Source organism: Haplochromis burtoni, unplaced genomic scaffold, assembly GCF_018398535.1.
Source record: "Haplochromis burtoni strain Fernald_Lab_line unplaced genomic scaffold, NCSU_Asbu1 Contig_1721, whole genome shotgun sequence".
NCBI lineage: Eukaryota > Metazoa > Chordata > Actinopteri > Cichliformes > Cichlidae > Haplochromis > Haplochromis burtoni.
Window position 1 is genome coordinate 7,453 of NW_024584082.1, and position 13,160 is coordinate 20,612.

The following is a 13,160-nucleotide window of genomic DNA, read 5'->3' on the forward strand; positions in this document are numbered from 1 at the left end:
TACTTTATCAAATCCAAAGTCAGTGAAAAAATGAATATATTGTCTTGATCTTTGTGAGGATTTATGTGAGTACAAGACTAAAAGTGTCCCGGCTCTGTTACACTTCAGTGGATGTTTTCTTTGTGGAAAATGTTGCGTGTGCAGTTATTTTTTGATGTGTCCCAGAAGTTTTTATCACCTGAAATTTAAAAGTTTCTTTAATCTGTGTGTTTGTGTTCAGATCCTTCACCAGAGCCAGGGGTCATCTACTCCGCACTGAAGTCAACAATGACGCCTTCCAAACAGCCGATCCAGTCTGACCAGAGATGACGGCTGGCTGCTAAATACAGTGCTGTACACCTCTGTGCAGCATATGTTATTTATTTAATTACATGCTGTGTGTGTTTGCAGTTTTATAGTTGCACTGAAATAAATAACTTGAATGTACAGTTTACGCTGAGGTGGATTTGTTTTTTTCCATTTGGCCAATCATTGGAAACATGAAGAATCAACGGACCGGAGCGTGCACGTCCATGCCTTCAGAGTTCATCTTTGAAAACAGTCACTGCATGTTATCCAGCTCCATCTACTCCCCTCCACACATGCTGGGTTGTTTTAGCACAACAGATATTGTATCAGTGATTAAAGAAAACACTTTGCTGTTTATAATGCATGTTTAAAGGAGGTGAGTGCAGCTGTCTCAGATGAAATCTAGGGGACTGGGTCCTAGAGGTGGACCAATTTTTGCATATTTTATAACATAGTGCCATAGTGCTGTTGAGTGCCAGGAGGATTTCTATGATTTATACATCGGGGAAACCAAACAACCTCTGGAGAAGCGGATGGCACAACACAGAAGAGCTACGTCATCAGGCCAGGACTCTGCAGTCGGTTTACACCTACTGGCCAGTGGACACTCTTTCAATGATGAGGATGTAACATCCTGGACAGGGAGGAGGGCTGGTTTGAGGGCGGAGTCAAGGAGGCCATTTACGTGAAAAGGGAAAGACCATCTCTGAATCGAGGAGGGGGCCTAAGGGTACATCTTTCGCCATCTTACAATGCTGTGATTGCAGCCATTCCCCAACTCTCTGTGAAGGGTACTCATGGCCATTGGTGCATGATTTCCTTTACTTGAATCATGTTATCCATAAACTGGTGTAAATTTACATATATACACATTTTTGTATCAAATGTTAGTTTAAAATCCTCCGTGAATTGCTACCTTATCCTGGTGGAGGGGTTTGTGTTTCCCACGAATCATAGGGACTTTGTTGTTAGGGAAATTTTGACCCTTGGTTGTAACAAACAACAAGTTTGTTAAACTTGTTGTTTGTTTTTGCAGTATACTGGGATTCTGAGATGTTTAGAGAGCCTCTGAGTTTTTGTTATTTCATTTTCTACTTCTTCTACTGTTTTAGTTTAGTCAGTTCCTTTTCTTATGCGGCGTGTCTTCTCCCTGCATCTCTTCCTGTGTTCAGTCTTGTCTCCATGTTTATTTGCCTTTCCCCAGTCTTTGTCTCTGGCTCTCTGTGCCCCTGGCTTTCTCACCCTCGTTCTGTGTCTTCCTAGTCGTGTCTGTCTCCTTCCTCCTCTTCCCTGTATTTTGTCAGTCTGCGTCTCAGTGTGTGTTCTTGACTTCCTGTTTTATTTTGATAGTCACTCAGCCTGTGTGCATTATGTTCAATTTTGCTTCACCTGTGTTATAGTGAATTTAAGGAGTAGTGTTTCTGGTTCATCAAAAAATGTGGCATCAGTTAAAATGCAAATGCTTTATTGAACTGTAGCTTTTGTCCTTGGGTCTCTGAACTATTTAAAGATTCCAGGAGAGACAAAGGAGGAAGTTGAGATGGAGAGATGCTTGGGGTTTTTCTAAGTCTCATTGTAGAGTTATATGGTTTAAATTTAGGGTTATGGATTTGGATGATAGTTTTAATTATAGATATGATATATACATGTTTATACGGTTAATGGTCTTTTTTTGAAAAGTGTGGAAACATCCCTGGCATTTTATGAGGAGGGTGTGCTTATCAGCAGATGGGTATGAAGGGCTGCCAATTGCTAATTAAATGGTAGATGCCACTAGTGCTCCGCAGAGCTGCCATGTTATGTTGCTGAAGTATTTTGATTTTTAAAAAAATGCCTACAATGATAACTGCTGACAGTTATTCATCACAATGTTTCAGCAATATATCTAACCATTTGTTTTCTGCATATTGAAAACATGTGATGCTGTTTGTCCGTGTAATGCATTTTTAGAAATCTTGTTTTTCTTGGAGGTGTTATCTATGAACAAATTATTATGGAGGTGAGTGCATGACAACAAAGACCAGAGGGGGTCACTGCTGAAATCTCAATTGATAAAGAATCCAGAGTGATGAGCGGCTGAGACCAACTTCAGTTTCTGATTGTATTGTAGTTTTCCAAATACAAATTATTTTATTTAAGAAATCAGAAATGTAATTAAACCTGTATTTAAAAAAAAGTCTATCCGGTATAAGATGGAAATTATGGAGAAAAAAAGGCAAAAAGGATGATCAGGAGAAATTAGGTTGGATACATATTTTGTTTCAGGATCGTGGGGAATAATAGAGACCAGCAGGCTTATCTGTGAGCAGTAGCAGCAGCTGGTAAGACTTTCTAGCTTCACATGAGTTTGTGGACCATCCAGCCGTAATCCTTTAGTTGCATTTTGTGTCACTGATCCTTCTACAGCAAAAACTATGTATTTACTAGCTGCATGTTGGTTATGGTATCACATTGTATTATTGAATAATGCCAAATGTCACAATTAAGAGATGTACTGGGTTAAACCCAGCATCGCTTCTCTCACAGCAGCAGATGGTGAACGACATGATTTTATAGCAGCCATTTCTGCAATCTGTTCATCCAGACCCACAGGAAGCATCGCTGACTAATTCTAATCTGAGGGTCTTTGTGGATGATTTGGCATCACGCAACCAAGCTCCCAGTTAAAATCAAGTAGGATGTGCAGTGATTGCGGAACATAGGCAAACACATGGGGTGATACATGATTTTTGACAGATTATGGAAAAAGTAGTTTCAGCTGATTTAGCGAAATCCATTACACATCATACTCCCTACATAATTCTATAAACTACTGTTTTTTGAAAATTTGAAGTTTATATTATCTCAAAGATTCTGTTTTTTGTGGCAACCACAGAGCAGATAAAGTGGCAAAATCAGTAGTTGAACAAATATGGAACCAGACCATAGAATGACATGAAAAACACACTAACTTCGCCTAACACAGATTTATACTACCCGGTTTGCAACTCAGAGCAAACCTACTCCAGAGGTGAAGTCCTCATATGGCCCAGTGACAAAAGACATCTACCTATTTTTTTTTTTTCTTTTCGTCATTCTCCTTTTTATGCTAAGTTGGAACATGGAAAGCTCCATGTGTTAAAAGGGATGGTACAACAAATGCAGCTTACAAAAAAAAGGGATACCAGATTTACTCTAAAATGTTTTGCAGTTTTTCCACAATTTGTGTAACTAACAATTAATGTGCAGGTATTAAAAATCAACAGGCAGTACATCTATGCTTAGATAAGCATCTGTTTGAAAACCTAGGCTGGGTTGGCTCGAATCATTTAGTATGTTTTTCAGTTATGGTTGGTATTGGTGTGACTTTTCTAATCATTTGCAGACTGTGGTGAGGTTGAGAGTGGAAGCAATGTGAGCTGTTGACAAAAAGGAGAAGAGGTAGTGATGGTTTGTTTGAAGCTCCAGCAAATGTGTCAGAAATAAACAACACAGTGTTTCACACTTCCAACCTATTACAAGGTTGTGTTGTATATTATTATATATACAGTATAATATGTGGGATTCTGATGTGGGCACAGTCAATGCCAATTGTAAATACCTAAAAACCACTGTTATAGTGTTATTGATGTTGTTATATCAAACTGATTACCTTACAATAGTAAAAATCACAAAAGAGTGCACAGATGGAAAAGCGCCCATCTGTCATTCCACGGCAAAACCCTGACAAAAAGTGTTTGACGTATGTTGGCTTTGTGGAAATGCATGGCTGCCTCCAGTTTTACCTCAGATTTGGAAAGGCACTTGTATCAAGGTTAAATTAGTACAACAGCAAATATTTGCCACCTCCACTAGAAATGGACTTAAAGTATGAAAGCAAATGAATGTCACAAGTGTCATGACATGGCAAAATAGAATGGCAGAAAGGGAGAAGGGAGTGGTCGCATTCAGCTACCGGCCAATAACCTGCCTCAGTACCACATGGAAGCTCCTGTCAGGCATCATAACAGCTAAGATGAACATGCAATATGGCTCAATACATGAGCGGGGCACAGAAAGGAATTGGCAGGAATACCAGACAAGTGAAACACCAGCTACTGGTAGACAGAGCAGTTGACTGAGAATGTAAGACCAGACTGACCAACCTGTGTATTGCCTGAACTCAAACATTTTTTTTAGCTGCTGTGACTCTTTCAAAGCAGCTGGAGGTGCAGTCTGGCTGGTCAGTTTGAATAAAATGCAAAGTCAGAAAGTAAACCAGTTTCATAGTATTTTGTGAAATAGTCGTGACTTTTCATGTGTTGATACATGTTTCTGCACTTCTGCATCAGTCATGTGTAGTGAATTATGTCCAAATTCACAAAGCAGAAAACCTTCATATAGAAGTGGAGGAAGGGAGGATCATATCAAACTTACACATACATTTTTTTTTAAATTAGTTTCAGCTGTTATTGATTAGAAATGTATTTCACTTATTTATTCTATATTAATATTTATTTTTGTATACATGGAAAAAGATCAGAATTTGTGTTAAAATACAAACAGTTAAGGTTTATTTTCCTGTATGAAAATCCCCCACCTCCCACAAAGCTAGTTTTTGCCCACATGGACATTAAAAAAAAAGATTATTGAATAGACTGTTTTACATTGGTGCTGTAACTGTTGGCTGCAGCCATTTGAATAGGCAAATATATGGTATCTCCTACATTAACTTACTGGCATTTCAGCATAAGATAAGCTTTTGTTTTTAATTTGAATACTAGTGCAAGAGACTAGTGATACCTTCAAGGGAGCTACTACAATTGCTATGTCTGTAAAAGTTCTCAGTCATCCATGTCATTGTAGTCTAAGCATCTTGGAAAGAAAACAGTCTGGACTTCTCATTGGATGACAGGTGAAACGTTTTAGACTACTACAATTACTGCTAACAGCTTTACTACAAAAAGTAATAAGATAAGATAAGATAAGATAACCTTTATTAGTCCCACACGTGGGAAATTTGTTTTGTCACAGCAGGAAGTGGACAGTGCAAAAGTTATGAGGCAAAAATTAGAATACAATAAGAATAAATACAGTACACAACTGTACAGAATAGAATAAAATACTATATACAGTAGAATAAAATAAAATAAATATACAATAAGATAAAAATAGAATACAAATACAAATACAAATACTATATACAACTAATATACCTGCAACTGTCACATTTCGGCTCTATGAAATGGAAATGCATGGGTCCATGTCTTATTTTAGATTACCATACTTCATTAAATACATTACTCATTAATTGCTTAAAATAAAAGTGTTTTATGGCTCTAAGCAGAATGGTTGTGGTCTCTGTTATGGAGAAACTTCCTTATTAATGTTAGTTAGCTAACACCAGGTGTGAAACCAAACAGTTAAGGTAAGAGATACTGCATATCCAGTATGTAAATTGTTGAACTACAGCCAGAGTAGCGGCAGCTGGAATTTGAATGTACTGGACTGATGCAGTGAGCTCACAGACATATCTTTCTTTAGTCAAACTGTTGAGGGTCATAAAGCTGGATTTCTATAGTGTGCATAGGGAAATGCCGGTATAAGTATCAGAGGGGTTGGTGAATTTCTGATCAGCTGCTGGAGTCTCTGCAAACATTTGCAGAACAAGTACATCAACAGGTAACACTTCTTCCTCTTTCTTTTATTTGTTTGAAGAATGAATGCAGGTGGCTTAATTTTCTAACTTGTGTAAAAGATTTGTTTCTAACAATAAAGCAAGGGTGTTTTCAAAAAAGAAATCCCACCATAGTAATAAGTTTTGTTGATCAATGGACTCTGTAAAAGCTAAATCAGATGAGCTTTTTAAAACCTGATGTGGATACTTCAAGTTGTCTGAAAAAGCCAAAGCAGGTCAACACAAAACAAAAACTTGCACATGTGCGCACACACATATATGATAAAATTAAGATTTGTCATGATGTTAGGCAACACCTACTGTCAAACTAAACATTCCCACCCAGCATAATTTGAACTCTTTTATTTAATTTTACATGACATATTTGCCTCTTACTGCATTTCCATTAAGAGAAAATGATACAGTTAGGTCCATGTCTCTGTCAGAAAAGAGCTCATTCAAATTTCTGACAGTTATCAATTGATACTAACCTGCTGAGTGTGTGTGAGTATCAATGAGTGGGTGACATACAGAGAAAGAAGGGAACAGGCATAAAATGTAATGTAAAAAAGGTAATTTTTTGTAATCTTAAACCGTTTTGTGGGTTGTATTTTAAAACTAACTGTGTGTTAGTGGGGAGAAACTATACAGGCAAAAACATTAAATAAGGTTAGAAGAGTTTAAATGTGCAAGAATCCCATAGACAGCCATTATAAACTGAAACGACAGAAACATGAAAGTTTCAAAGCATGAAACTTAAACTGAAATTGAAGAAAAACTATAAAAGATAAGTACACGCTGAATAGTTCAATGTCTTGGCTTCGTTTTTTAGTTTTAATGGTGTGAATGAAGCAGTTAGAGTTGAAAGAGGAGTAATGAGGATTTGAAGAGTATTCCCATTCCCATTGAAATATACTATCAATTTGTTCAATATTTATAAAACATAAAACTTAGAATATGAAAAATAGAAAATAAAGATGTCCAAAACAAGAGGAATCTAATGGTAGTTGAATGTTTTTTCTAAGTTGTGTGTTAACTGTGTTGAAGGAGATGGCGTAACCCCCCCCCCAAAAAAAACCCCCAAACAAACAAAAAAACCCAACAACTTATGGAATAGATAATACAAGATTTGGATCTCAATACTGTGAATGCTTAATCAGCATTCATGCTAATTATAGTTGTATAATGGACATGAACATAATGTGTAGACTCTCAGCTTTCATTTGAGGGTATCCACATTAAAATGGGTTTAGGAGTTTCAGCTCCTTAACATGTACCACCCTCTTTAAGGGGCCAAAAGTAATTTGACAATTTCTTGATGCATTCTCAATCATCCAGGTGAATAAAACTCTAAAAGGTAGATTCTGTTTGACTGGATGTAGCGTTTTCAGTGGGAGAAACGTTTTATTATTCATCCAAGTGACTTCATCAGTGTCTTCTTCTTCAGACTTTTGACTTCAGACTTTTGGAGGTAATTGGACAATTCACGCTGTTTCATCGGCAGGTTGGAGCACGTCATTCTGTCAGAATACCCTGACCCTCCTTTTCTTCTGATGATCCAGGTTTTTGGCTCAGGATGAAGTCCTGTGTACTTTTCTTCTTCTTCTTGGTGTCTCTGATTTCCTCCAACACTGCTTCCCCTCCACCTGGCATCAAACTGCAAATCACGGAAAATGCGAAGGATGTCTGTAAGAGCTGCACCAACACGTTAAACACTTGTCTTTAAGTCCTTTAAAGCCTGAACCATGAAATAATTGTCAGAAAAGTTGCATTTTTTTGAAAATAGAGTTTATTGAACATTTTAACAATTTTTTTTTAAAGTGAATTAAATATTATTTTGTATACATGAATTTTAATTTGTATCATATGTGCTACATCTGATGCTAAAAATACAATTTATTGCTAAATTTAAGGCTAAAAGATGAAGATTTGTCTTCACCAGTTACCTATGAACTGTGTTTAGAAAGAATATTAATTTCTTGTTTAAACATAATACTTATAAAGCATCAAAGCCTAATATAAACACACATTCATAGACTGCTTTTTTCTATAATTAAGTACTTTTATCTGACATTGATCAGGGTTCAGTATCTTACTCAAGGATACGTCAACATATGGACAGGAGGAACTAGGGATCGAGCCACCAAATTGTTGATTGTTAGACACCCACTCACACTTAAAGCAGTCGAATGCCATTGTTTATCTGTTGCTTTCTACATTTATTAAAAATATAATAGTAATTTTTGTCTTCAGTACTTTAATTTATGGTGTTAGATTCATTGGGTTCTGGCTCTTCAACCTTTGTTAGGTTTCCTTTGTAATTTTGGGATCATGAATTTTTTAACATGCAGAAAGGACTTTATTTTACTGTGCTGTCTTTGCAGTTTCACCAACATATGTTGTTGTACGTGTACTGTGTTTTACAGTGAAGGATCTTGGTCTGATGTACTTAAAGGGGCTGGTTAACAAGGAGTTCCCCATAGATAAAATATATATACCAATCAGAAGGTAACAATAAGTTATTTTGGTTCATGGTTATTTTGTTTCCTCATTTCAATTAGAAAATGAAAATGTGTTTTTTTATGGTTTTATTTGATATTAAGTTTTTTACAGTACAATATTTTTTATCCTGATCACAGTGTGAAACTTACTGAACTACAAGTTGATCCTGCTAAGGTGGATTTTAGCTTTCAGGAGAACATTGGTCTCCAGATTGAAATCAAGGACATGACCTTTTCTCTAGAAATTCAGACTCAGATCAAGTACGTACAACTACAACATTATAAATGTTCTCAGACAGACCAAATCAGATCACTGCCTGCAGTAAGCTTCAGCATTGTTGATGCTCAAGAATATTATGCTCTTTGAAAATCTCTAAAGATAACAAAAGTATATTTACAGCAACATTCATAATTTTAGCGTGGTTTGCTGAGAATCAGGGGTCTTCTGTAAGCTGGACATGCTCAGGTTTCATCTTCATATACAGATTTTATCTTTAAGTATCTCTGAATGAACACAGAGCTTCACATACAGTGTATCTGCTTTTATGATACATGCACTAGATCTAATAAACCTAGAAAATTCCTGCTGAGATTAATTGTTCTTGAGAACAGTCTCCTCAGATTAGATCCACAGTCCAGAAAGCTTTTTTTCCCAAGATGTGACAGTAGCATTAAAAACCATTAATCAAGTGATCTACAGTGTCTGTGCAGATAAAACAAAAAGAAACAAAAAAACCCTCCAGCACTTTCTTTGTCTTTTCCTATGCAGGATTATCACAGGTATGACAACCTTAATTGCAGAAGGCACAAGAGCCACGTTAATAGTGAGAATGAACCGAAACCCACAAGGACACCTGGATGTTGACATACCACGAGATAACTGCATAATCAACGCCGATACCAGCAGAACAACGTCCACTGGCATTACAGGGTAAGAACAGGGGCTTCCTGCTTCTCTCTGACTCTAACTGAAAAATAGTTCAACAAAAGTTTTATTTATTCAGAACACTGAACTGGGAAAGAGGCCCATTGTCTCATAGACCTCTATGCAATCAGACCAGAGAGGTCGCCCCCTGCTGGAAATTACAGAGAATTCTGGTTTAAGATACTTTTCGGTACTGGAAGACACATGTACAGTGACACCCCCACACCTACAACATCCAGCTGTTGCAGCTGGGGCTGATTGGAATTTTAGCTATGTAACCAGTAAACTGTTTTCTCAGAAATGTATATGTGGCCACTGGCTGAGTTCATCTTTTTAATTAGTTCAGAGTAGTAATGGTCCTGCAGGAGCATCCACAAAGCCACTATTTGTCCACAAATTAAAGATGTCTTAGGATCAGTTTCTCCACTTCATCCTCAGAGAAACATGAACCATCAGCTGGTAGATCAATAGTCTGTCACACCAGTCCTGCTGATGAATGAAAGGATTTCTGAATTTTGTTTGTTTTTCAGGTTTGCTTGGAACCGATTTTACCCGTTTCTCTTCAATCAGGTCAGTTCCAACTGAAACACAGCTGAAGCCTGTCTGAATGAAACCCATGGACTGTGCAGCTTAGGATAAACACCTTGTGTACGACTACACAGATATGAGCAGTGTAGGGACTAACGTGTTATTAAGTAACGCGTTACAGTAACTGCATTATTATTGTGGTAACGAGCACGGTAACTAGTTATTATGCCAAAATCCTTTCTAGTATCAGCTGATGTTTGCTGGAGCCACAGCTGTAAAAGCTGCTGGTCATGATGTCGGTTTGTATATGTGGTGAGGGGGAAACATGAAGATGAAACCAGGAGATGTCCTTACTGAATCATCAGAGCTGAACAGGTGATGGAGAAACAGGTTTACCTTTTAGTTGACATGAATGAGTTGAAGGGAAGTTATGAACTGTTTCTGAGAGACAAATAACACCAGGATCCTTTTCTAAGTAGCTGACAGCTGGTAACTGTGCAGGGGCGTCAGGTAGGGCATTAACAGGGAGAGGGGGGCACAAGGAAATACTTTTCATTCGTATTGTCATTTAAAATGTCTAGCTTTTAATTAATAATTATCTGAAGCTTACAACCAAAGTTTTTATCTGGTGTAAAATGTATAGAAATCCATGGGTCTCATCATAATTTCTCCAGAAGTAAGTACTGTATATGATGCCAGTATTTTCCCACATTTTCTAGATTATGTACCAGTACTGTAGAGAATAACAGAATAGGGAGGATGGTGTAGGTTTAAGTTTATTAGATTGACACATATCCATTCAAAGGCTTTATGATTTTTCCTATATTGGTGGGCCGGTCTCTAGTCAAAATGCCCGTGCTGATTTTTTTGTCCCAGTCCAGCCTTGTATGCAGCTCATCTGCAGTCTGGAGTTACCTACATCTTCCTACTCAGCGTTCTGAGTACAATCGAAAGCAATACGACTGCAGTTTCCATGTTGGATGTAAAAAGTGCACGTGACGTAGGCTAGGATCATGGGAACAGTCGACGAGGGTCCAGGCGTGGGATTCCTCTCATGGAAAGATGCACATTATTTTTTTTCTGTTTGTAGGTGGCACAGTGCACTTGTGGCAGGACAGTGCTGAGATGTAAGCAAGCTAGAAGACTGGCATCCTTGCTAGGTATCCAATTAGGGAAGCAACACATTAACAGGAGAATTCTGTGTAAAACCAAAGTTACTTTCCCTGGTAACTAGTTACTTTGAATGTAACAAGTAACTTGAAGTGACTGAGTTACTTTTGATAGAAGTAACTAGTAATGTAACTAAGTTACTAATTATCTTACCCAGCACTGGAAATGAATGGTAGCTCTGCCAGGCAACCTGAGATTTTGGCAGAGAAATCCATCCAAAATGAAGCCGCAACACACACACACAAAAAAAAGCAAAGACAGTGGAAACGTCAAACGTCATCTATCAGTGCTCAGATTTCTGAGCAAAGACAATATAGTGACCGGCAAAATATACAAGAAATCGAATAAATGAATAATAATAAGAAGAAATAAATGAATGAGGCAAAAACAAATATACCTGTTAAGTAGTAATCAGCATAAGCACAGATTTTATTCTGTGTATCTTCAGACATAATCTTCCATAACTTCAATTAAATTGTTTTTGTTATAAAGAAAATCTAATCACCTGAACATGCTTTGTATTGTAAGTAGGGATGGGTACCGGTGTCGTTCTGACATAAACGGTAGTAACCAGACCGAAAAGCAGTGCACATTTCGGTGCTTTATTTCGGTGCTTTTTTTTCCTGAGCTGTGATACGCTTCTAGCCAATCATTTTACGTTTCCGAGGATAGTAGGCGGGGCCAGGTACGTACGTTCTTTTATGCAGAGCTACAGATTAAAAATGCCCAAGGCGAAGCGGTCAAAAGTCTGGCTGTACTTCACAGCAAAATATGCAAACTCAGCAGCCTGCAACAAGTGCTTTAAGCTGATACTGTGATACTGTCAAAGGAGGTAACACCTCAAATCCGATGAAACACCTGGCAACGCATAGCGTTTTTTTTAAAAGCCCAGAAATGCGCCGTATTTGATAGCTTGCTGCAAGACCTCACACCGAGCACATCTACTGCGGGTGGGTTGCCTGTTATGCAACATCCCCCAAAAACACGAAGAGGAGAGTCCTGGCCCCTAGCCCTGCCAGTGTAGCAGAAATGATGAGGATGATGATGGCAGCAGCAGTCGTTCTTCTCTGAGTGAGTAGCTTAATGTTGTTCGTGTGTAATTTACGTTGAGTAGGCTAACCACGTTATTACATTAATACATGTAAGGTGAACTAGCAAACATCATCATAGCTACATGCGGCTGTCTTCTTGTTTGATGGCAGATACTCCCTTCACCCTGGCCAAAAAGGCTAAAAAGACCAAAGAAAAAGTGGAAAACAGCTAAACATGAGAGGTTTTTGGACAAAGTTTGTGTTTTTTCCATTGTTTAAGCACTGCTTCCAGCCAACAGTGATACCATATATGCCTCATAGCTGCAGAAAAGGCTAACATTGTTATCTTTTTACAAAAAACAGCTGAACATGAGAGGTTTTTGGACAAAGTTTGTGTTCTCCATTCTTTAAGCACTGGTTTGAGCACCGTTTGAGCACCAGCTCCGTTTCAAAAGTACCGATTTGGCACCGGTATCGGATAAAACCTAAACGATACCCATCCCTAATTGTAAGGTAAACATTCTTCAATAATACAGAGGAAACCCCAACAATCAGATGACCCAAAAGTACTAAATAAAGTGCCAACAGTTTTGATACTTTGTTTACAATTGTGAGAAATAATTGAATCACTTAAACAGCAACTGTGATTTTATGTCAAAAAGCCTGGTTCTCACACAGCACTCCTTTAATCAAGCACTTACAGTGCTCTGTACATTGTGCGTCATTCACCTGTATTCATGCAAGTACTTTTTTTTTTTTTTTAAATACACCTAAATGCTTTTTAGCTAGCATTCAAACACAACTACACTGTGGCCAACTAAGGCTTCAATATCTTGCCCAAGGGTATTTTCACATGCAGACTGGAGAAGCTGTGGATCAAACCATCAACCTTCCAATTATTAGATGACCTGCTGTACCTCCTGAACTACCAAACACCACATACGAGACATGTTTTTTTTTTTATTCTTTTATAGTATTAATCTGCCTTTTGCAGATCTTATGACATCTGTGTGGCTCAGAAGTGTTTGTGTGTCTGTAGTTCTGTCTTTGTTTTAGGTCTATCATAAATTATATGCTGAGGG

The 13,160-nt window shown here is 37.8% G+C and overlaps 1 long non-coding RNA gene across 1 annotated transcript; it reads left to right on the forward strand.

Moving 5' to 3' along the window:
• Positions 1 to 5,886: 5,886 nt before the first annotated feature.
• Positions 5,887 to 8,431, forward strand: LOC121813458. The gene is made up of 3 exons (XR_006053717.1): positions 5,887 to 5,928; positions 7,486 to 7,611; positions 8,350 to 8,431. It is a non-coding gene; the product is annotated as an uncharacterized LOC121813458 (long non-coding RNA).
• Positions 8,432 to 13,160: the final 4,729 nt, after the last annotated feature.